Source organism: Falco peregrinus, chromosome 14 (assembly GCF_023634155.1).
Source record: "Falco peregrinus isolate bFalPer1 chromosome 14, bFalPer1.pri, whole genome shotgun sequence".
NCBI classification, from domain to species: Eukaryota; Metazoa; Chordata; class Aves; order Falconiformes; family Falconidae; genus Falco; species Falco peregrinus.
Genome location: NC_073734.1, coordinates 7,638,093 through 7,660,246, shown reverse-complemented (window position 1 = coordinate 7,660,246; position 22,154 = coordinate 7,638,093). Strand labels below are relative to the sequence as shown.

General features: G+C 46.1%; 1 protein-coding gene across 12 annotated transcripts in view; it reads left to right on the top strand.

Annotated features, from left to right (window-relative positions):
• Positions 1-418: 418 nt before the first annotated feature.
• LOC101915205 (arylamine N-acetyltransferase, pineal gland isozyme NAT-3-like) overlaps positions 419-22,154 on the top strand; it is a 37,749-nt gene continuing 16,013 nt past the window's right edge. The window contains exons 1-7 of one of the 12 annotated variants that reach the window (XM_027782954.2): positions 419-581; positions 6,596-6,793; positions 8,621-8,804; positions 11,135-11,330; positions 14,190-14,339; positions 15,040-15,111; positions 18,904-21,180. The gene's annotated coding sequence lies outside the window, so the exon portion shown is untranslated. The other 11 variants (XM_055818480.1, XM_055818478.1, XM_055818483.1 and 8 more) reach the window with 11 other exon arrangements.

Below are 22,154 nucleotides of genomic sequence, written 5' to 3'. Positions count from 1 at the left end.
GGCTAATAGGTAATACTCTAAAATGTCACTTAATGTCCCACACTAATCAAGCGTGTATAGTTTGAAAGGGGGTATAAGCTGCAGAAGTCATGATTAAAGAGTGGGTTTGATACACATCCCTCTGCTCCAGCCCCTGGAATGCAGGTTGAGACCAAGAAGTAAACGCTGTCGGATGCTTTTTGCCAAGCAAATCCCTGGCTGGTGTCCTGGGGCTCCCACTCTCCTACTCTGCCTTTATTACTCTGGCTGGCATATGGTCTTATTTCATGTGAGCAACTGATTTTAAGATATGTAGCTTTGGTGAGACAAAAAGTGAATTAGAGTCATTCGTTTTTATAACTTTTTTTAATTCTGGATCCATTTGCCCTGTTCACAGAGCCCCTGATGACAGCCATATCTAATGCATGCTTCTAGCGTTGCAAGCTGGGGAAGAGAGATAAAATGTCAGGCGTTTTTGTGGTTGTGTCGTTGGCTGGCCATGGCAGGAAGCCATGGTGGGGAGGTCTTGGTGGCCACCTGCCGAGGGACCATCTCTGCGTTTCGAGAAGTGTTAATGTGTGGGACTGTCGGTGTGGCCGGAGGTAAGGAAAAGGGCTGTGAAAGTTTCAAGGGCATTCAAATGAGAGCTCGGTTAGCGAGTTTTGGATTGGGTGAAACTGGTGGTGTAGGAGAGTGGGGAGCTCTGGGTCACTGACAGTTATGTTGGGGACAAGGATTAATCTGAAAACTGCTTTCAGGCTCTGTAGGAGGCTGAGCAGACCCGCTTGCCTCAGCCCCTGTTATGCTGACTGCCTTGGTAATGTTTATGCACAGCTCTGTTAGTCAAGCCACAGCCATCAATGTAGCATCAAATACGTACAGTAACCTTAAACCCCATTTTTCACTAGGAGAGGCCAACAACAGGGACGGGGAGAAAGGGAATAGTCACTTTTTCTAATTTAATGAGCATGAACAGGAGTGTAGTTACTTCTAAAGTATTTAAAATTCAACTCTGTGACTGTTACAATGCATTCTTACTGTTAAGATACACATGAATATTAGAGAATCTCTAGGTTTTGCCAGTTTGAGTCCCTACTATCCTGAGACGAGAAGGAGTAACTTCCGTGTTCTTACAAGTGCATGCCCTGGTGTATGTGAGGGCTTTTCCTGTGTGTTAATAGTTGCATTAGAAAAGTCGTTGTAATTTTTGTATCTATTCTTTGTATCAAGCGGATGCTTCTGGGGAAATTTCAGATCTCAGTGATGTCAAAACACACCGGTTTTGTTGTAAATTATCTGGGCTGGGCACGGCATTGCACAGATACAACTAAAATGGGTCACATTTCATGTACTAGAACCAGAGTCCACACCGAGCCATCAACACGCATCTGTGCACCGATCATATTTACAGCATCTTTGGGACATATATATGAGTTTGGTCACTTTTCCTAAAGAGACTGGTTCTGGGATCCTTCCTGGGAGAAAACGTTGCCTGGTTTAGCCTTTTTAGGGCTGTGTTGTGCAAGCCAGCTGGGTTCCCAAAATGATGCAACACCCAAGTGTATTGTGCGTGACAGAGTCATCATATTTCTAGGGATGGTCAAAAGAAAATTCCTTTGAAAGAAAATTCATGCAGGCTTCAAAGGAAAAGCCTTGAAATAAAGGATCTTGGCTCTTGCAAGGAAATTAAAAGGAGAATGTTTCGGTTTGTTTGTTGTTTGGGTTTTTTTTGTTGTTGTTGGGGTTTTTTCACTTTCTTTCTTGAAAGTGCTAGGATACATGAATGGAAGGTATTGCCACTGCCAGGAAACACCCGGCACGTTGGATCCTGAGATCTCTGAGGTGCAATCATTCCTGCTGAAACTTGTCAGCTGATGGAGTGCTCCCTGGCACGCAGACACCATCGTAGGCAGTATTTCAATAGCCAACGCTTTTGTCATCAGAGCCGAACATTAGAGCTGTTGCTGTTCAATTATAGATGTACTGTGGCAGCCTTGAGGCAGTGGGCTTTACCCTGGTAAGGGAGGTAATTGCTTTTATTTTTAAAGCATGACCAAATCATAAATCAAGAATCACTGACATCTCATGAAAGCAGGTGAGTTTTAAATCTCTTTAGGAGGATAAATGGGTTTTAGGCATGTTGTATAGGTCATTGTAACCTAAGCTAATGAATCTGGCGTTACCAACCTGTACGAAAGTAATTATGGTGATATAAACAGTCTCCACAGGTTTAATGCCTGGAATATGTAGGTTAAACAATCCAAGTTTATATCCCCGTTCATCTTGTTGCCTTTAGCTTTGGAAAGAGCACTGAGCAAGCTGGAAACTAATCCTGTGAGCTAAGCGTTTGGAACTTGCCAGCAGCCGTGAGCGAGAAAAGTAAGGACAGCTCAGCGGTCAGAGGATGGCTCCCAAATCCTGGTGGAGCTGGCTCTGCCTTTGCCACCAGCCTGGTAGATCAGGGGGGGGTCTGGGAGGCGCAGAGCGCACAGCTCTTTCTGCAGAGCCCTGCAGAGGTGACCCGTGAATCAGACTGTTTTATTTCTGAGTTTCATGTTCCAGCCATGTTTCCACCCAGCCCACCTGGATTTGGGACTTCCCCCTTGTGGTATAACATGACAAGTTTCAGGCTTCGCAATAGGAGCTGAAAGGTGAAGCACAGATGAAGAGGTGTGAGAATGAAAGATCAAAAGAAAACAAAATGACAGCGATTGGTATAAATGGCAGAGAGTGAAGGAGGCGAAGGAAGGAAGCAGGCACGGTGTTGCTCAGGAAATGTGTGGGAGCAGGTTCAGCTCTGCTGGCATGTCCTGCTCTTGGTCGTGTTAACCTACCCGCTGCCTTCCACACCTCCTCCACCACCTCCTACCACACCTGACTTTAGAAAGTACTATTTGAGGCACTGTGAACTGTGGTAAAATTACTGACTTTGATGCCTTACCTGTGTTACTTGGTTTTGTAGCATCCCAGCGTGCAACCCCCTGGGATGGGGGTGACCCCTTCTGACACGGGGTGTTGTGGTGAGGACAGGGGCTGGATGCTCCGAGCCTGACCTACTCGCAGTGGTTTTGGGTGGTACATGGGTGAAGCAGGTCTCTTATTCCCACATCCCTGGGAATGGGGAGAAGATGTTGGTGGAGGGATGATGCACTTCAGTGCTCCCATACTAAGCAGCACAAGTCTAGCAGTGTTGATTTCTTTGGGGGAGAGAAAATTACACTGTACTTTGTTTCACAATGGGGGGGAAAAAAATATTGCCCTTTAGCCACAGTAATTTCCATAACAGCAATCTGTGAAAGCAGGCATCGTCTGTCCTGGTTTTCCTGTGGGCATGCACTGTTAGCTACAGGCACTGGGACCAATCCACCAGCGTCTGTGGAAATCTCTGGTGCGTGTATGACACAGTGAACAAAGCAAATCAGATGAAGAAGGAGATGTGCATCTGAGAGCAGCCCGAGGGTGATTTATCCCCCTGCTGTGTGGGTGAATCCTACCTTTTCAGAAAAAAGGGTTAGAAATCACTGTTATGGCTTCTGCCTATCTCAGGAAGCATCGTGCTGCCTTTAATTTCTCAAACAAACTCAATTTGCTGCCTGAAGTACAAAATCCCGAGGAGCTAATTTAATTAAAAAGATGAATGGGGGAAAACAGAGCGAACATGATACAATTATTATGTTTTAATGTATATACAGCAATGTAATCATGTTGCATGTTTGGCATAGATGAATTAAGGGAACGAGGGGCTTAAAAACTTAGCATTTTTGGAAATGTTTTATCATGTGGAATTGTGTTAAAAGTTCTCGTTGGGAGCTGACTGTTTCATGGTCTCATATGAATTGCATGCTCATGCAGTAATATAGGGTTATTTATATCCTTTCACCGTAAATGTTGCCGCTATGATTGCAAATGCGTTGCCTTAGATGCTAGAGTGGGAAGCACTGTTCTTAAAAGAAAAAAGACAAAATACAAAAACATCGCCCAAAAGGCACCCACTCACCAGCAGTGACCCGAAAACACGGCTTTGGGCCATGCCATTGCTCCCTCTGCATTTTTCAAGTGTTCTTAAGGATAAAAAGAGTAATAATAAAAAAGGATAGATGTCAAAAAAAGAAGATAAATTATTCTGCTCGGCCTACTGGTTTCGCATGTAGTGTGGAGAAGGAAATGGGATGTGGTGACAGACCCACGTGCACCATGATGGATGGCCGCATCCACGGGGAGCGGCGCGGCATCCCAGCTCCAGCAGTGTCAGCTGGGTTTGAGCATCAGGCAGCAAAGGGTGCCTGAGCATGACCGAGGGTGACATGATGGATGTGCTGTGTTCCAGGTAGAGCTTAAAGCTAAAAATCTGGCAAACTGGCTTTGTGTAATGGAGGTAAAGGGAGCTCCTGGTCTGGGAGAGGGGGTGTCCTCGCCAGCAGTGGGGAGTGCTGCATCGAGGGGCCGGGGGTTGCCTGGAGTGGATGTTTTTTTTCGCTTTGGCTAGTTGGTTTGAAGTCTCTTGAAAGCATTGCTAAGTGTCAGAGATTTCATCTGTGAGGAAGGGAGGAAATGTGGGCTTTCATCCTAAAGTTATCTGAGACTTTTAACTGCAATATATGGTGTCTGCACCCCACTGCCTGTCTTTTAGGGGATTAATGATTCAAGAGGTGAGGCTTTCTGTCTATGAGGAGAAGATTACGGGGATGTTTCCTGGCTGTGTAGGCTGAGAGGCACCTCTTGTGACCTTTTGTGTATCTTACTGCAAATAAAAATACCCAGAGCCTGCAGATAAAACTCAGTTCAAACCGTTTGGAGGGAATTGGTTTAGAAGTGCCAGGTGCCTCTGGAAGAGTTAATCTTCTGTGTAAATATTTGCACAACCTCCTGGTATCTGCTGAAACTAGGCATTGCTTTTGGTTTTCTCTTGTTATTCCATAGTGCTTGATCAGCCCAAGAGGACACTGTTCGGGCGGCGTGTGAGTCTGGGTAAGGATTTCCCTCACCTGGGAAGAACAGGGCTGATGAAATAGGGTTTGCTCATGGTTGCCTCTTTATTGAGGTCTGGTGGTCTCATATTCCTTGGAAACTGGTTCCCCAGAACCTCGCCTTGCTCTTAATTTAGGCTGGTCTTGAAAAGTCCTTGCTCCTTTGCTGTTTGGTGTGCAGCGATGCGTGTACTGCAAGCAGGATTGCTGTGACTAACGTGAAGGCACAGTCACTGTAAGACCAATCCTGGCTCTGCTACAGCTTGTGACAGCTGTGAGGTACCTGGCAGGGTCCTACCTGGACACGTGATATACCTCCCCAGGACTTTTTCTTTCCAGAGTGACATTACTGCTGTTTACTCAAGCAGGACAACACTTGCACATCAGAGCTGTGCTACAGCTGCCTCCATCTGACAGCTCCTGAGCATATTTAACTCTAGGAGTGGAGTCACTGGGGGTGAAGATAAATGTTGGCTTTCACACAGGGAATGGGCAGTTAGATTACGTCCATTGGTATGTCACTGGCACCATGCAGCTTGCAGGAGCGATGCCAGAGCACCAGCAATGCCTGCAGGGTCCCCTGGGCGCCTGCACCAGCATGGCCGAGGGCAGCATCCAAGGCATGCTGCTACGGCAGGAGCCCCTGGAGATAAAGCAAATCTTTCCAGAGAGAAATGAAAGCTCTTCAGGCTTGGTTTCTTCAGCCTTTTGAAACCCTGTTGTAACCTGGGCTGTTCCTGGTTCTTAATGGCTGTTTCTACATGTAACAAATTCCTGGTGCAGTCATTAGGTTTTCTGTACTGGAGCATTTAAGTCAAGTGTCTTAATTTTTGCTCTAATGAACTGCGATTCCCCATGGGTTGTCACACAAGCTGTTTCAGCATCATGGAAATCTCTCCGTGACAAATACTGCTGGTATATTTTGGGAAGCAGTGGTGACAGCGGTTTGTTTCTCCTGTGACCCCTGTTTGCTCTCGGCTCCTGTCAAGGGTGACTTTGACAATCCAATTCCCTTTAGGCAGCAGATCCCATTGCTAATTTTTCTTGTGAGCAATTTTCTACCCACTTCCAAGCTAAACCAGCCAAAGCTCCTCTTTCTCCCCCATGTGATTTTTTCAGAGACCGCAGTATGACTTGTGACCCGTGGTAAAAACTGAAAAGTAGGTGTTGCTGGGGCACCACCTTTCCATTGTGTGGACTCTCTGGAGGAATGTTGCTGGTGCTCCCAGGGACATGGGGGTAGGACTTTGCTGGCCAACACTCGTTAGTAAAAATCCCCCTTCAGACAGCCCAACACGCTGCTGCCAGCTCGGCTGGGGCCACTCAGCTGATAACTCTGTTTAGACAGCAATTAGAGCCAGCAGTTCTCTGCCAGCATATTAACTAGACAGTTTACTACACTTTGCTAAATATTTACAGCATATTTACACCTGAATTTTAGCAACAAATCCCCTTGCATATAGAGCTGTTTTGGGCTGTGGGGAAAGATCCAACATACTGAAAAAATATAATCCCAAGAATCCCTAAAAGTCACGCTGGTTTTACGCAACATCTGCAGTTGGGTTATGGTTCCTTTAACTCCAATAATGTAATTGTTTTAAGATTTAACAGGGAGGCAAGCAGATGATTTAGCTGTTTTTCTTTTGTAGTGGTAGATGAAGAGGAAAATCAGGCTGGAATGGAGCAGAGGGGAGGTAGCCACCTGGAGAGTTTGAAGAAAAGCAGGGATTTCCATGGCTGAGCTGCATCTGGGGAGATCGGTGGTTTAAGGATGTGTCACCTTGATGTGCGCTGCCAAGAGGGACAGGTGAAATAGTTCCTGCCTCTGAATGGCGGAGGTGTGAATGGTGAGAAGCAAGGGAATGCATCTTGGCACGTTGCGAGGAGCTGGCAGGAGCGAGCTAATGAGGCATCCCAAGCACCAGGCCCAGTAAATTCAGAGTTAGCTGCAGGACATCTCCCACCAACCCTCACACTGCTTTGCCAAGGTTCCAGGAAAGGGCTGTGGCCTGGTGAGCATGACCCACATGGGCAGGGTGGTCCCAAAGGCTTACCTTGGCAATACCGACCTGCCCCCAGCCCCCCGACCAGGCTATTCTTACTGGTGCAAAGATCCACAGCCCTAGAAAGCAGGGCAAGCTCTCTTGGCAGCTTTGAAGCCATGCATTTTGTAGAAAGGTTTTTATGGTTTTATAAAACCAGCACTGTTGCCATCATTTTTGGGGCTGGACACATGTCAGTTGCTGATATTACAGCATTAGACTTGCAGCAGGTAATTCTCACTGTCTGCATTGGCCTATAGGAAGCTGTTTGCAATGAGCAAGTCTGAGCTGCTTTTTATTTTCAACAAAATGTATTTTTGTGCACTCTATGAGCATAAACCTACGGATAAAACCAGTGGAAACTAATCTGAATGCGCTATGGACATGGTTGGCAATCAGGTGCACGGTACACATTGTCTGACCTTAAAGCCTTAGTTAGTTTGAACAGAAGTTAACTTTGCAAATTTGCTTTCTGGGCTAAGGAAAGAGAGAAGTGCCAGCCGTTCAACCTCCTTGCAGTCACGCGGCCTCCCCTCCTTTAGCTAAACTCGTTGGGCTGAGGCAACCAATATTCTCATCTTGAGTAAACAGTTACTGCCAGAAAGATTTAGAATGGGATTCACAGGACGTTCTGATTAAAATCTGTATCCTTGTGAACAACAAAAGCCAAGGGGAAAAGTACAGGGCTTGAATCTTCAAACGAAATTGTATTTCGTGCACAATTCAGAAGAAGTTGTGAAATATTCCCAGGCATGAGAACCACTGCAGTTTCACGGGCATACAGCTGGCTGTTGAGATTCTTGCCAGGGCTCCTCATTTGTTTGTTCTAATCAAAAAGCATTTAGAGGTGAGGAAGCCGAGCCCCAGCACTAGCAGCCTCTTTTCTCGTGGTCGTGTAACGTTCACCTGGGAAGCACAAAAGGTCTGAAGACCGTCAACCCGTCGGCAGAACTTAACGCTTTGTTCGTTATGTCTGAATAGACAACACAGGTATGCATCGAACAAAACCAAGACAACACATGAAGAAATGAGAAAAGCTGTCTCAGCTTACTGATACTAAGGTTAAACAGGAGAGAGCTTTCTCCTCCACCTCCTCACCTAATCCTTTCCTGACAGCAGGCTTTTTGTTTCTTTCCTTGTGCCCGTAATACAGCCCTCAGGCTGTATCTGGGTAGAGGTCCCCATCAGACAGCATTAATTAAAGTGCCTCTTTCTCTCTCTCCGGAGCCCTTACACCCCTCTCATGTATTTCTAGGCAGATTTAGTTTTCCACCTTGAAACTTCTTTTGCTTCTTCTTTATCTACGTGACTGCCTGGCCATGCTTCTTAATTAGAGGACTGACTTTTATTCCTTCAAATCTTATCCAGAAATACAATTTTGATCAATTCTGCAGAGATTCAGAGAAATATGAATGACAGCCTCTTAATATTCCATGGTTTCGCAGCAGCTGCCACCAAGGGCTTGCACGATGATGGAGTTTATGCAGCCAGAAGGGCAAGTTGTTCTGCAGTTAAGCAGAAGATGCTATAGTTGTGTCACAATCTGCCATCTGTCATGAAAATACAGCTGAAAGGGTGGAATTTACAGCATGATTGCATCTTGCAGTGCCTGGTGTCCTCTTTGTCCTGCAGAAATACTACTTGGCTTCAAGGAGGTAAAGTTGTGGTTGGCCAAAAGGGATGGTTGTCTGTGAGGATGGCATATGGAGGTCAGCAATGGATGGTTGGCCATCTGCGTGCTAATGAGTGATGCGGCTCTTTGTGAAGTTACTCCCCAGATGGCAGCGGGAGAAGCTCAGCCTTTCTGTGTCTGGAGGTACATGATGCTGTCGTGGATGGGATGGGCAGGATGGGAGGAGAAGGGAGAACTGAAGACAGCACCGCGATAATCTCATCAGGTGTAGTGATTCCTGGGAAGCCAGCCGAGGCACTGGTTTTGCAGAAGTGTCTTTCCTTTCTCTCACAGAGATAAAGGAAAATCCACAGCTGCATCAGGAGAGTGAATTTGGTGTCAAATTTGGGTGCCAGCAGAGGCTGCTGAAACACCTACTTAGGAAAACCAGAAATGGAAAAGCTTCTAGAATTCTTGGCAGAGCTGAGCAATGTCCCCTGTTCTAGCTGTGGGGTTCAGAAAAGGGAACGGCAGCTCCAGCGCCGCGAGGTGCCAAGCGTGGGATTGGTTTTCTTGCTGGGACTTCAGATCCCAGGCAGCTGAAGGGACCGTGCCACAGGCATTAAGGCTTCTTGGCACGTAGTCAGTGCTGGGGCACACGGGGCTCTTTCTACCTGTTCTTCTAAAGCAGTCTCTCTAATTAAATTTAAGATTGAATTAATTTAAAGGTCTGTGCATGTCAAAATTTTGAAATATGTTAATGTGACTTGGGAGCCTGCAACTCCGTTCCTGAGAGAGGTACACCCCCCGGTACAGCACTGGGGCAGATGCCCCGTTCCTCCCATGAGCCCCACGGGGTGCTGATCTGCATCACCAGGCCCGGACAAGGTGTACCTGAGCTCCTAACCCGCCTGCCACGTGGGCTGCGGTGGGGTTATTCCGAGCCCCATGCGAATGCCTCTTCCGCCAGACCCTTCTCACCCCCTGTACGGCAGCAGCACTGCTCTTTTGGTGGTTGGACCTGCCTTCATTTTTCAAGCAAAAAGCCAGAAGGCAACTGGGTAATGCAGTCAGTTTTAATGGGCTGGTTCACTTAAAAAAACCCTCTGCTAGTTCCTGCTGTTTTCCAAGCTGCTAAAAAAATTAAAAAGACAGTAATTTATGTCGTTGTAGACAAGTAAAATAGCAAAATCAATTGCATTTTAATTTTTTGACCTCTTTCATCTTGCAAAATTGCAAGAAAGTTTAAATCTAGATGAAAGGATGTGTAAGTAAATAATTAAGAATAATGAGAGGCAGGATTTCCCTCAGAACATGTTTATTGCTTTAATGGATGTATCAGCTACCTGAACATATATATCAGTCTCTTTTTGCTTGTCTGGGACCTGGTGAAAGGGAAGGCCACACGGCAAAGAGGGGGTAAGAAAAGAAAGTTATTCTCAGCTGTAGAATTTACTTTGCTCAGGGCTGTTACAGCTTTTGCTGGCTGAGAATCGAGTGTGCCATCCCAGGAAGGCATGAGAAGTTCCTCCTGCTCCTGCAAACCATGGCATGAGCTCCAGGAAAGGAGACAGCAGCCTCTCCAAGGAGCATGCTCGCCATCCCCATGGCTTCGCTAAGGGGCTCTTCAGCAGCGCAGCGTCGGCTGCTTTTGGCCAGGTGGCTCCAGCAGGGCGCAGCCGGAGAAGGGGGCTGCGACCTGTTCCCCATGTTTCCAGTCCACCTTACCCCCAGATGTACAGTTGGTACAAAATGCCAGAGGTTCTGACTCAGAAGGACAAGGGTGCTTACAGAAAGCGTTCTGGTAAAAACCAGTAAAAAGGTGCAAAGATGTTTTGCTGCTGGGCTCGGGAGCCTCGCGAGGTAGGGAAGCTGCCGATGGTCTTTGGGACTGGATTTGTACAAGAGTGCATTCAGCCGAATGCCGCTCTGGTGCTACATTTATACCAGACATGAATGAGTTGGTTAAATTCTGTCACTTTTTGTAATTTTCCATAAATCCATAGATACTTAGGCTTGCTACAGATCACTAATTAGTGTAATGTGTTCTGTTGGCAGCAGCATTCATCAGTTCCTTTTTGTTGAGCCAAATGATTTGTCCGTGACTAAAACATATTCACTGCTCCTGATGTGAAGACATCCAGAGACAGAGCCCACTGCTGTGAGCTCAGCCCGAGGGCTCCCCTGGCTGGGGTCCCCCCACCCTGAGCCTTCGCTTCCAGGTACAGCACTGGGGCAGTGCCCGTGGTTTGTACAAGCCAGCTCCAGCCACGATGTGCAGGGAAAGGAAAATACTGTTTCATCTGGCCATGGCTGCCCCAGCAATGGGATGTAACTGGAAATCTGATGAGGCACTTTAATTATTCAGCTAACTGGGAGGTGAGTTAATTTTTGTGTCAGACCACAGGAACTAGTCGGTGGATTTAGACTCATCCAAGCCCAACGCCACTCAGTTTGACATACCTCTGATAGCTTTTTCCTTTTCATTTTCCTTCTACACTGTCAGAGAGGTTAACATTATTTATTCTTTTCAGAAAGAAAAAACAATATCGAGTGTTCTAAAAGCTGTGACCTGAAGGCTTTCATTGTGTTGTGCAGTCAAGGGCAAGGCTTGTATTCAGAATTGTGGAGAGGCAGATGACAACAGCGATCAACATAATAAAGATTATTCAGCTGAAAGAAAAAGAAAAAAACCCCTACACCAAAACCCCAGAGACCAAATATTTGCTGGTAAATGCAGTGAAACAGGTATAAAGGGGTGGTTGTGTTCAGAGCTTGTGAAGATGAAATTACCTTCCTGGCGAAAGGGCCACTACGTGAGGTTTCCATCCCACCAGCAGCTGCTTCCTGCTGATGTCTGTCTTTTCTATGGAATAATGGGGCAATTACGCCTTGTTGACCTCAGGAGTGTTTGTAGGGAACAATAAGAAGCATGAGTTTGTCAGGGCACGCTTCCACAGCAGCAGAGCATCACCTGCCGGCAGGATCTCCAGGTTATCTCTAGGACAGGGAACCTGAATTTAATTTTTTGGTTTTCCTTGCAAATAGTGCCCCTGGCTGCTCTGACTGTGGCTGTTGCAATATGGTCAGTCCCATGTGATGGCTTTGACCCGTGCAAAACATGTGAGCAGGTCCTCAGGCGGAACTGGGGTGGCTGGAGGCATCATCGTCCTCTCCCTGTGCTGCGCACAGATCTCCTGTCCCCGGCCGCGAAGGGCAGCCCAATGCGGGAGCACCGCCGCCGCACAGATGGGCTGAGCTGCTGAAGGTAGCAGAACACTTCCCCAAATTTTCCCTCCAGTGCCTTAGCTTCTGAGGCTAATGAAGCTTTGAGGGATAATGTGAATTGCTGCATAAATTGGTATCCTTTGCTAATTGCATCAGCATTTTGCTTTGATGAAAGCCTAGTATCAGGTGCCAAGAAACTAATAATGTACAACATCAATAGCTATTTTACAAAAAACCAGAAATCGATGATTGATTGAATGTCTAATGATTCATGGAGCCATGAATCCAGTCACCAGGAGATGTTTCCTAAGGGTTCGGTGGAAGTCTCTTTCAGCATGATAAAAGATCATCCCTTAAAAAAACCCAGCCAACTACTGTCAGAAGATCATTCGGGCTATGAGGATGGAGGTCACCTTGTTCTGCTCACTGAGACGCGACACATCACCACCCAGAAGTTGCTTCAGTCCTCTCCAGCCTTTTCCCTGCCTTGACCACCAGCCGGTCATCTTACCCCAGCTGCAGAAAATCAGGTGGCCAGAAATACTATTGAGGGTCTTCAGAGCCAAATTGCTTGCGGGCTTGTCTGCTGCGAGTGCCCCGCAAGCACGTCTGTAGCCAAACTGGATTGAGGCAAATCGTCTCTTTTTAGCTTAGGGACTGGCAGAAGGAAAAGCCCTGGTATTCTTGTACGGTGCTGCCAAGCACCTCTGCGTCAGATGGTTGGTAGTAAACAGATTGTTATTACCTGGCAGTTGGTTGGAGGTGGACACTCATTCACTCGAGTTTTCTAAGGATATATAAAAGCCCTGTGAAGCGGTGCCATTCACAGAGAGCCGGGGGCAGCATCCCGCACGGCTGTGACCATTCCTGCTGGCTGCAGCGGCCTCCCTTGCTGCTCGCTGCCAGCTTGATCCACCTATTTTGGACACTTTTATCTTGATGTAACAACCTCCTGTTACTGCTGCAGTGTTGACAAATGCATTTCATATCTACAACTCCTGCGCTCCAGCGAGACCCCTCTTTGTCACCGCCACGCCAACCAGAGATGTTTGCATGGCAGTAGGGTCATGCAGGGTTGCAATGGAGATGTGAAAGCCAAGAGCTGATTTTGCTTCCCCAAGGAGGGGAAGCCCAATAAGAATTCAACACCTTTGTTTTCTTGGTGTAATTTGTTATAAAAACTGCTTGGTGATGGCTGCGAGGAAAGGGTTGTTTCTCCAGGGGCGTGGGAGGTGGCGTGGGCGCTCGCTCAGCCAGCAGTGCAGGAACAAACCCACCTTGACAGATGCTGCAAATGCGTAACTCCCTGCTAACCGCAGCCAGGAGTGTTGCTGCCTCGTGTAAATATTTAGCAACGCCAATGTAGCGTGAGAAAGTTTGAATGTGCAGAAAGTAAAAATGAGCCCAAAGGTGGAGCGCTGCGGGATGGCATTTTGGGGATGTGCGTGCACCCACCTGCCTGTTGGAGTCAGAGGTTAAAACACATGTCAGCTCTCTAGAAAAATATACCCAAGGTGCATAAAAGCATCGCTTGCATCTGAGTGAAACAAGAACTCCAGAATGCAATTGAAACTACCTAGGGAACCATGGAAGGTTGTCCACCTCATCTTCCTCCTCCTCAGCTCCTGGCTCCATTGGTTCACCTGCATGACTTTTATCCCATGTATTCCTTCTTTCTCTCTCATTGGTACCAAGCATGTTACTGGAAAGCCTTATTGAGCAATACATAACAGGAAAAATACATTGCTAAACAGATTTCTGAGAACAAATAATTTTTGCCCAATCTAATTTATTTCTAAGATGGAGCTGCAGCATGCATTGATCTGCCTTTATCTTCAGTGGACTTTTGACACAGTGCCTGCGACATTCCTTTAAAGCAGGAGAGGAAATACAGTTTAATAATTTTGCGGCAAGGTGGATGTATTTAAACTGAAAGGCTGTTTACAAAGAGCAGCGAGCAGCGGTCCAGGCACTGCGGTGATTTAGACGCAAAGATGTGTCCAGTTTTGCTGCATAACATGAACGAGGGGGTGCAGCAGGGGGGAGGAAGGACTCCAGAAGAAACCCAACAAAAATAATTCAAGCTTTCTAAAAAAAACCAACAACCCTTATCAGAAACTGTGGCTAGAGCAGGCTTTGTTTAGTCCACGAGGGAGACAGCTGAGAAGGGATAACAAGTTTTTTTTTTGTCTGAGATGGCTGAGGGCAAGCGGTGAACTGGTGGGGAGTGGGAGGGAGCTGGGGCTGCCGGGGTGGGAGGTACAGGGGGAGGCAGCTCCTTGGCTCCCTGTGCCAAACCTGGGATTTGGTGGTGTTGCAACAGAAAGGATTTCTTTAATTCTTCTTCTGCACCATATGCAGGTGTGGTCTGCTTGAACCTGCCCTAGCGCAGGGTGTGGGACCCCAGCAGCTCTTGCTGCCCCTTCGCATCCTGCATCCCTGAGATTCTCATAATTTCAAATCTGAATCCCTGAAAACCACCCGAGGCAAACTTCTGGATGTTTTGCTCAGGTACTCAGGCCATGATTGTACTGGAAGAAGTCAGTTCTCCCTCACGCAAAGTGTAAGCTGATTAAGCTAAGTGTATTTGAAGTTTGTGTGATCCTGGGCAGTGGTGTCTAAGTCCCGCTGAGAACCACCATTAGGTCCTGTCAAAATGAAGAATCCTCATATGCTTAACCTGACTCTGCTTTTCACGTTAATTTTGTCAAATGAATGCAAGTTGCAGTGTATCGAAAGAGTGACTTATTTTAATTAATCTTAAACCAGTTCCAGATCAAATGCGATAACTGGGAACAAGTCACCAAATGGACAGAAGTGTGTCAATATAGGGATTTACCTGTTTAGCTAAATGAGGGGGGTTTAAGCCATATTTTTATTTAAAATGATGCAACTTTTATGTGAAAAGGCTTGGATCATTTAAGCAATCTTAAAAATTTGACTCTGAAACATTACCAATTAAAAAAAAAAATTGTAATTTTTTGTAAAAATCGTAGAAGTCAGCAGAAAAAGCATATGAGCGAGATCCGGGGTGTTATTTTCATTATTCAGTTGGTTTAGTCATTGGGTTTCTCTGTCCCTGACAGCCCTGCAAGCTGGGGCACTTCAGAGTTGTGCAAGAAAGGTGGGAAAGGGCTGAAATCTGCTCTTCTGTTCTCTTTTCCTCCCCATGTCTGAAACTTAACAGGTTTCTTCTTGCTTTTTAAAACAGCGAGATGAAAGCAGTGGCGTGGCGTGCACTTGTACAGTCTGAATTTGGACCAACTGGGGGAATGATACTGATGTAAGTATGCAATATTGATGTACCATTCATTTGCTGATACAGTGTGGGTGCTTTGTGCAATTCCCAAACATGAGGATCCCAGCCCTTGTTCCACGCGCCCCCCCCCCCCCCCCCCCAGCTAATTATACAGCTCTTATTGATTTTATGTGGTGGTTTTTTAAAATCCATCCCAAAGGAGGTATGTGTGTATGTATGGTAATTGATAACAGCACCATTCATAACTCTTCTACAGCTTCCTTCATCTTCCAGTTCATGCCTCAACACTTGATGTTGCCCATTATGCAGAGATCAATGTGTCAAAGTGAGGTAGATTTATAGTGAAGACAATTCTGCTGCTGAGTTTGGGGGAAAAAAAAAAAAAAAAAAAGCGCGATATTTTCCCTGAGTTAATCAAAGGAATTCAAAGGGAGTTTAAATCTTTCAATTTTCTTTGGCTCATGGAGAAGATGAAAAGTGTTTGACCTCCAGTAAACCAACCAAATTCATATGGTGGCTCTGTAGATAAATAAAATGTCCACCCAGACAGAATATTGATTACTTAGGTACTATTTGCTGAATCACAAATAAGACCATCAAAAGCAACAGCAAGCAAGTATCATAAAATACATCGGGGCATCCAAAGTGTTGGACTTAATGCAAACAGACAAGTTAAATAAGTGGTATTAAACTAACAAGGCTGAGAAATACCAAGATGCCGTTGCTCCATTGCATTATTCAGGGCAGTGGTAGGTCCCCTCCACCAGTTACCTCCACAGCATCCACCACTCATGTTGGCACTGGCTTTAGTGGGGACAAAGTGTTAAAGGGGCTGGGGCTGTTGTGGAAAGTTTTGTCCCCAAATGCTTTTATCATCTACCAGGCACTGAGACACTAGACTCTTGACTGGGTGATTTACTAGAGAAGGAATTACCCATCTGTGGCCATTGCAGTTGTGGGTTTTTTTGGGTTTGGTTTTTTTGTTGGGTTTTTTTTTGTTTGTTTTGGGTTTTTTTGTTTTGTTTTGTTTGTTTGTTTTGGTATTTCTTTGTGGGTTTTTTTTGTGTGTGTTTTTCTTTTAATATTGGTTGTGTATTAGAGTTCATAGCGGACTGCTGAGGTGAGCATCTTTGGGGGCTTCTGGTGGTGCTGGCAGAGCCATTGCTTGAGGCAGAGGTTGCCCCAGCGGTGGCCATTCCAACCTGAGGGTGTGATCAGCAGATAGGGAGGATCCATCACCTCTTGTTAAGAGACAAGGAACAAAGATGGTAGGTTTTTTCCATCTCTTAAGAAACCATATCCCCTGAAGAGTGTATCTGCCTGGTCAGGGAAAAAAAAAAAAAAAAAAAAAAAGGAAATCTCAGTGCCCAAATCTGAGGATTCTGAGCAGGGAGCATGTGAGTGTTTCTGTGAGGGGTTATCCGGGTGGGAGCTGTGTCCTGGGTGGGCAAGCCCAGGGTGTAGAGTCACCTTCCCTACCTGGCAGCTGGATCTTTCCTATGTTGAGCAGGGGGTGAGGGAAACAAGAAAAGAGGAGAGGGTTACAAGAACTGAGGCATGAAATACAGATATGCACTCCTTTTTGTCTGTCTTATGGGACCGAGACCTGGCCAGTCCCACTGGGTATTAAACATGTTTTACTATCAGAGAGAACAGAAGATATTTGGTAAAAAATGGTAATTTGAAATTTAAATGAATTTCTTGATCCTAAAAGGAGTATGCTTACTTCTTAAGGAAAACTGAAATAAAACATAACCTATATCCACTTTTTAACCAGTAGCAGGCTACAAAGTGACAAAGTTACAGATAAACTTGCATAAAAGAAATGGCAGTAAGCAACCTTTGCTCTTTTTGTATTTGTGCAAGAAGCAGTGGTAAAATGCATACTCTGTTCCACCTTCCTTTGTGCAGAAAGAACACAAGCTGCAATTAATTCCAAGTGTAGCAGCACTGCTGGAAGAAGTGATCATAAACCAAACCTAAGACTAATAACCTGGGTAGTAATATTTCTAAGCTGAGATAATTTTGGACTTGTCATCTTTGGCTGAAGTTCTAAGCCAGGCATATTTTCTTTTGTATTAAATATATTATGTGTCATGAAACAAAAATGAAAATAACCCCAGAGTTAATTTAAAAAGCTGTCTTCAGACAGAGCTGTAAAGTCTGTTTTGTTTGACTGTTCTTGGAAGACAGCAGGCTTCAGATTGAAAGGATGTGTGTTGTAGGAGACCCAGAATGATCCCTACAGCAGACATGGGCATCTCCATTAGTTATTGCTGTGGGGCATATAATATACCTTTAGAATATATGTACACACCTTTAGCTCTGAGTAGAGGAGTGGGATATAAGTGGTGCTGACGGGGGGGTGGACACTTTCATTCTGCGAAGTGTTGACTATGGAAATTTTGAAGGAAATGTATTCAGAAAGGGGCTCCTATTTACAGTGATTTGTGGCATTTAGGGCTTATCCAAAGCCAAACAGTCTCACAGGGATCTGCTGAGTTCCTGCCTGATTTGGGAAATGAGGTGCTGACCCCAATTCCTTCTGATGGCTTGTGTTGTTGGGCTTTTGTGTAAGTGAGGGGGACGAACTTACACAAGCATCTTCTTGGGCCCAAAGAAGCAGAACAACAGGACAAGGATGGTTTGATTGAAGAGTTGAGCTGGATGGATAATTTAATAGCCAAAGAAGAAGAGGCAGGCATTAGGGCTTGTGCTGGTATTAGGCCAGTGGGGTAGGACTCTTAAAATACCTGTGTTAAAAAAAACCCAACAGCTGGAGAGCAGGGATTTTAAGGAAAAGCAAGGAATTCTGCTCAGTTCAGTATCTAAATATCTTAAAAGCCAGACCTTAAGTTCAGTGCCTGATGGACAGACACATGAACTAGCAGCAGTTCCTTAGTGGTAGAGGGAACCACCAAAAGCAAAGATGGCTTTTGGTGCTCGGGCACAGCGAAGGCACGGGCTGTGCTGCCACCGCGAGAGGCTTCAGCCCCTGCCTGGTAGGATTTGCACGTACAACTTGCTTCGTGCACTGCGTGTTTGAGCACACAGTGGAGGAGGATTCCCACATTTTATGCTAGCACAGGTGTAGGAACTGGGGCACTGCGATGGGGCTCCAGCGCCCGCGGAGCCTGCGGTGGGCTGCCAGCACCCCACGGGGCTGTGGCTACGTGGCTTTGTGCCTGTGAGGTGAGAGAGAAAGTGGAGCCTTGTGGGATTATGAACACAATTTCTAATCTTTATGCTCCAGATTGTGAATGGCATGGTTACAGGTTAATAATTAACCAGTAAAGGTTAATGAAAATGTATGTGTAAACTGCACTGCTCGCTGGAAGCCCTTTGCTTTCCTACAGCTTCACACATTTTGGAGGCAGAGGTATCCCCAGAAATGGCTTTGCTGATTTGTTTGCATGTGGAGCCATTTGGTTCATCTCATTCCCAAATCTTTCCTTGTCCTCTTTACTGCCTAGGTGATGCTGGGCAGGATTACCAAGCCGGGGGGGGATAACTTTAAAGCTAGCAAGGCTGGAGAATTAAATGGGAGTCTGATAAATGCAGTAAGAAAAGTAAGTTTTAGCCTGATACCTAGCTGGAGAAACTCCATCATTATGATATCAAACTATTCTCCTGCTATCGAGAGACAAATTAAAAATCGTATCCATGTGTGCAGGTGCTCTGTCTAAGTACTCTCAGAGATGGCACACGCAGAAGTAGGAGTCTGGGTCACTTTTACCCTTCTCTGAGCTCTGTGTTCAATGGAATAAGTGGACATTTTTGTATTATTAATGGTAATTATTTTCTTACGGTCCCCAGTTGCGTATAGAACAGAAAGCCAGTAAAATCCTGGTGACATCTAGTGGCTGCTGGGAATTCGCAGTGGTACTAGAGGTGAGAACAGCTTCACCGGGGACGTATAAGCATGTTGTGCTCAGAGTATTGAGCCTTTCAAGACCAACAGACTTACACAACTTGGACTGAGAGTCCTCCCCATCTTGCTCAATGACAACTGAATCATAGAGTCATAGAATGGTTTGGGTTGGAAGGGACGTTAAAGACCACCCAGTCCCACCCCCCTGCCATGGGCAGGGACACCCACCACCAGCCCAGGTTGCCCCCAGCCCCGTCCAGCCTGGCCTGGGACACTGCCAGGGATGAGGCACCCACAGCTGCTCCGGGCAGCCTGGACCAGCACCTCGCTGCCCTCACGGGGAAGAACTTCCTCCTAATATCTGATCTAAATTTGCCTACTCTCAGCTTAAATATTGCTGGAATTTCCATGAATAGTGCAGCTGTCCAAGCAGTCCCATCATGCTGTCCTTGCCATCCCCACATTCCCTGTCATACCCAGCACCTGGGCTGCTTTGGAGAGGCCAAAAATAGGTAACATCACCAAAACAGCTTTTTGGCCCCCAAATCCTGCTTCCCTTCAGGACAGCCTCCTGTGTCCCACTGCTCCACACTCCATGGGCGATGCACTCACCAGCACCCACAGACTGGCTGTTTGCTGAAATGTAACATGGGAATGTTAGTTTTCAGATGTCCAGGGAGAGAAATTTTGGCCAATTACAGAAATATTTTGAAAATCCAATTGCAAGGGAATTAATATGGCATTACGTGGTAATTAGCAAATAGAAAAAGAAATATTCTGTGAAACTGGAAGGTTTGGGGTGGGGTGCTAGAATATATGCTGATTTCATGCCAGGTAGTACTGGTACATAGGTAAGAAACACTGATGTGATTTGAGTTTAAGCGCATATGTTGTGCAGCCTGCAGGAACAGGCTACTGCCAATATATATCAGAACTACAGAGATAAGTGTGACAGAGGAAATATTTGGAAAAAAAAATGTAGAAGGGAAGCAACATCTGTATATTGGAGGGCTCTTGGCAGCTGTTTCCCCCAGGGCAGGCTCTGGGAAGGGCTGCCCACCCTGTGAGGCTGAGCACAGATGCCAGGTTGGTCTTTCCCCATCGCTTTCCGCTCTGTGCCTTGCATGGGGAAACATGCTTTGATTTTTCTAGTGATGGACGAGTGAAATTGTGTTTGGGTTCTGCTCAAACGCATCAGCAGTAACGTCTGAGCGACTAATCTGGGGACAGGGCTGGCAGGCGTGGCAGCACTGTATTTGTGGCGGCGTGCTGGCCATATTGCAACATGCAGCCGCAGCCTTTCACTAACTGGGCACTGCCTCACCCAGCCAGTATTCCTCAGATTAAAACATAGAATAAGCACACACACACACAAAAAGCGCTAGCATCAGTTAAATGTGTGGAAATAAACAGCTATCGGAGGTGTACCTACGGGCAGGTCGTTCCCACGCACCATCTGCCCCTGGAGCCGCACATCTCCGCGTGCTGCCACGGCTGTGCAGCCAGCCTGGCGGCGGGGTGCTGGCAGCTGGTCCGCTGCTTACGTGCATCCTGCACTCACGGGTTGCTGGGGCACTTTGCAAGTGAGAACATTTGGGAAATGATAAGGGAAACTGAGGCTTGTGATGATGCGGTTGGCAGGTTTCAGCATGGCCAGGCAATGCGATATGTGGTCCAGCTAGTAACACTGGGTAGCCCATTACGTGTAATTCATAAGGAAATGAGAGTTTTATTTATTATGCATTTGCACAGCAATATGCTTGTAATTACAGCATATACGTACATACATTATAGCTCAGTAGAGAGAAAAGTGAGCCCCTTCCTCCTGCTGGCTGGGGCACAGCACTCACAGCTGCTGCACGCACCTTCCAGCAAGTCAAGGCTCAGACCACCAGCACCTTTCTAGCTGGAAAAAGCAAGTTGTCTTCCTTTTAATGAGAACCCAGGTTAGAAGTGATGATTAGGTACCATCCAGGTAGCAGCTAGGATGTGTGGGAACACAGGAAGCCTAGAAATCGAGAAGAGGAAAGGAATCCCCTGAAAGGAGCCAGGCGGCAGAGGTGGGAAGGCAGCACGTCCAAGGCAGCAGCAGAAGATGTGGCTGGAGATGGGTGTCACTGTCCTTCCCCCGGCTCCACACTGCGTGGCAGGGATGGCACCTCCCGAGGGGAACTCGTCTCCTTCCACTGCTGCAAAGCATGTGAAAATTGAAGCTGCTGGAGGTGAGTGATATGCCCTCCCGCACCCAGCATTAGCCTGGTCTCTGCAAAACACTTTGATAAGCGAGATGCTGTTTATGGGGAGTATCATTTCATTCAGGACTGCTTGCATAAAGTGCTAGTCGGAGTGAATTAAGGAGGAAAGATCTGACCATGAATAAAGGCTTTAAGACGGGGGATTCACTTTCGCTTATAAGCATCTGATGTTACTTTTGCATTTAAGTCCAGTTTTCGAGATAGAATTGAGAGCAAGGAAACCAGCAGCTCCCTGACAGCCCTAACCTCAGGGCTTGTCTGCATGAGGAACTTTACTCGCATTTCTCCTGTAGTCAAAGTATAAGTGAATTAAAATAAATCCAATTATGGCCACATTTTCTCTGATGGAGCGCATCCACACAGGCTCACCATCTGCTTTAAATAATCTGTGCTATGAATCCACAGCCCAGTATTGTTCAAGTTATTCTTTGGGGTATTTCTGGGTAAACAAAGATTAAATCTGTTTAAAAATATGGTTTACAGCAATGTTCATGTGAGGGTGTTCCACATAACTTTAGCCTCGCTTTTGAATATTTTCCCTATAATATTAATCTGTTTTTCAAATGATGAAATGTGTGGTAACTCTTAATATGCAGCACTTTGGACTGGCAATGGTTTAGGCTGGGTTTGTTGAGAAGGGTCTTGATTGAGTTGAATCGTGTTGAAATAAGTCAATGACCTGGAGAGAGATTCTGTGTGCAGGGAGCTGCCAAAGTATAAATGGGGCTTAAAGTTGTCACACCTGTAACTGAACTGTTTCAACACTTTTTATGTATGCACCATCAGGCTCCCAAGTCATTTATAACCCTTCAAAACAAATAAGAAAACTCATGCAATTCCTGAAGAAGAGTGTGCTATATATATGAAAATAGATCCAGGATGTCATTTTCATGAGTTAGTCGCTTTAGTCCGTTGGTTTCTCTGTCCCTCCTTACCCTTTT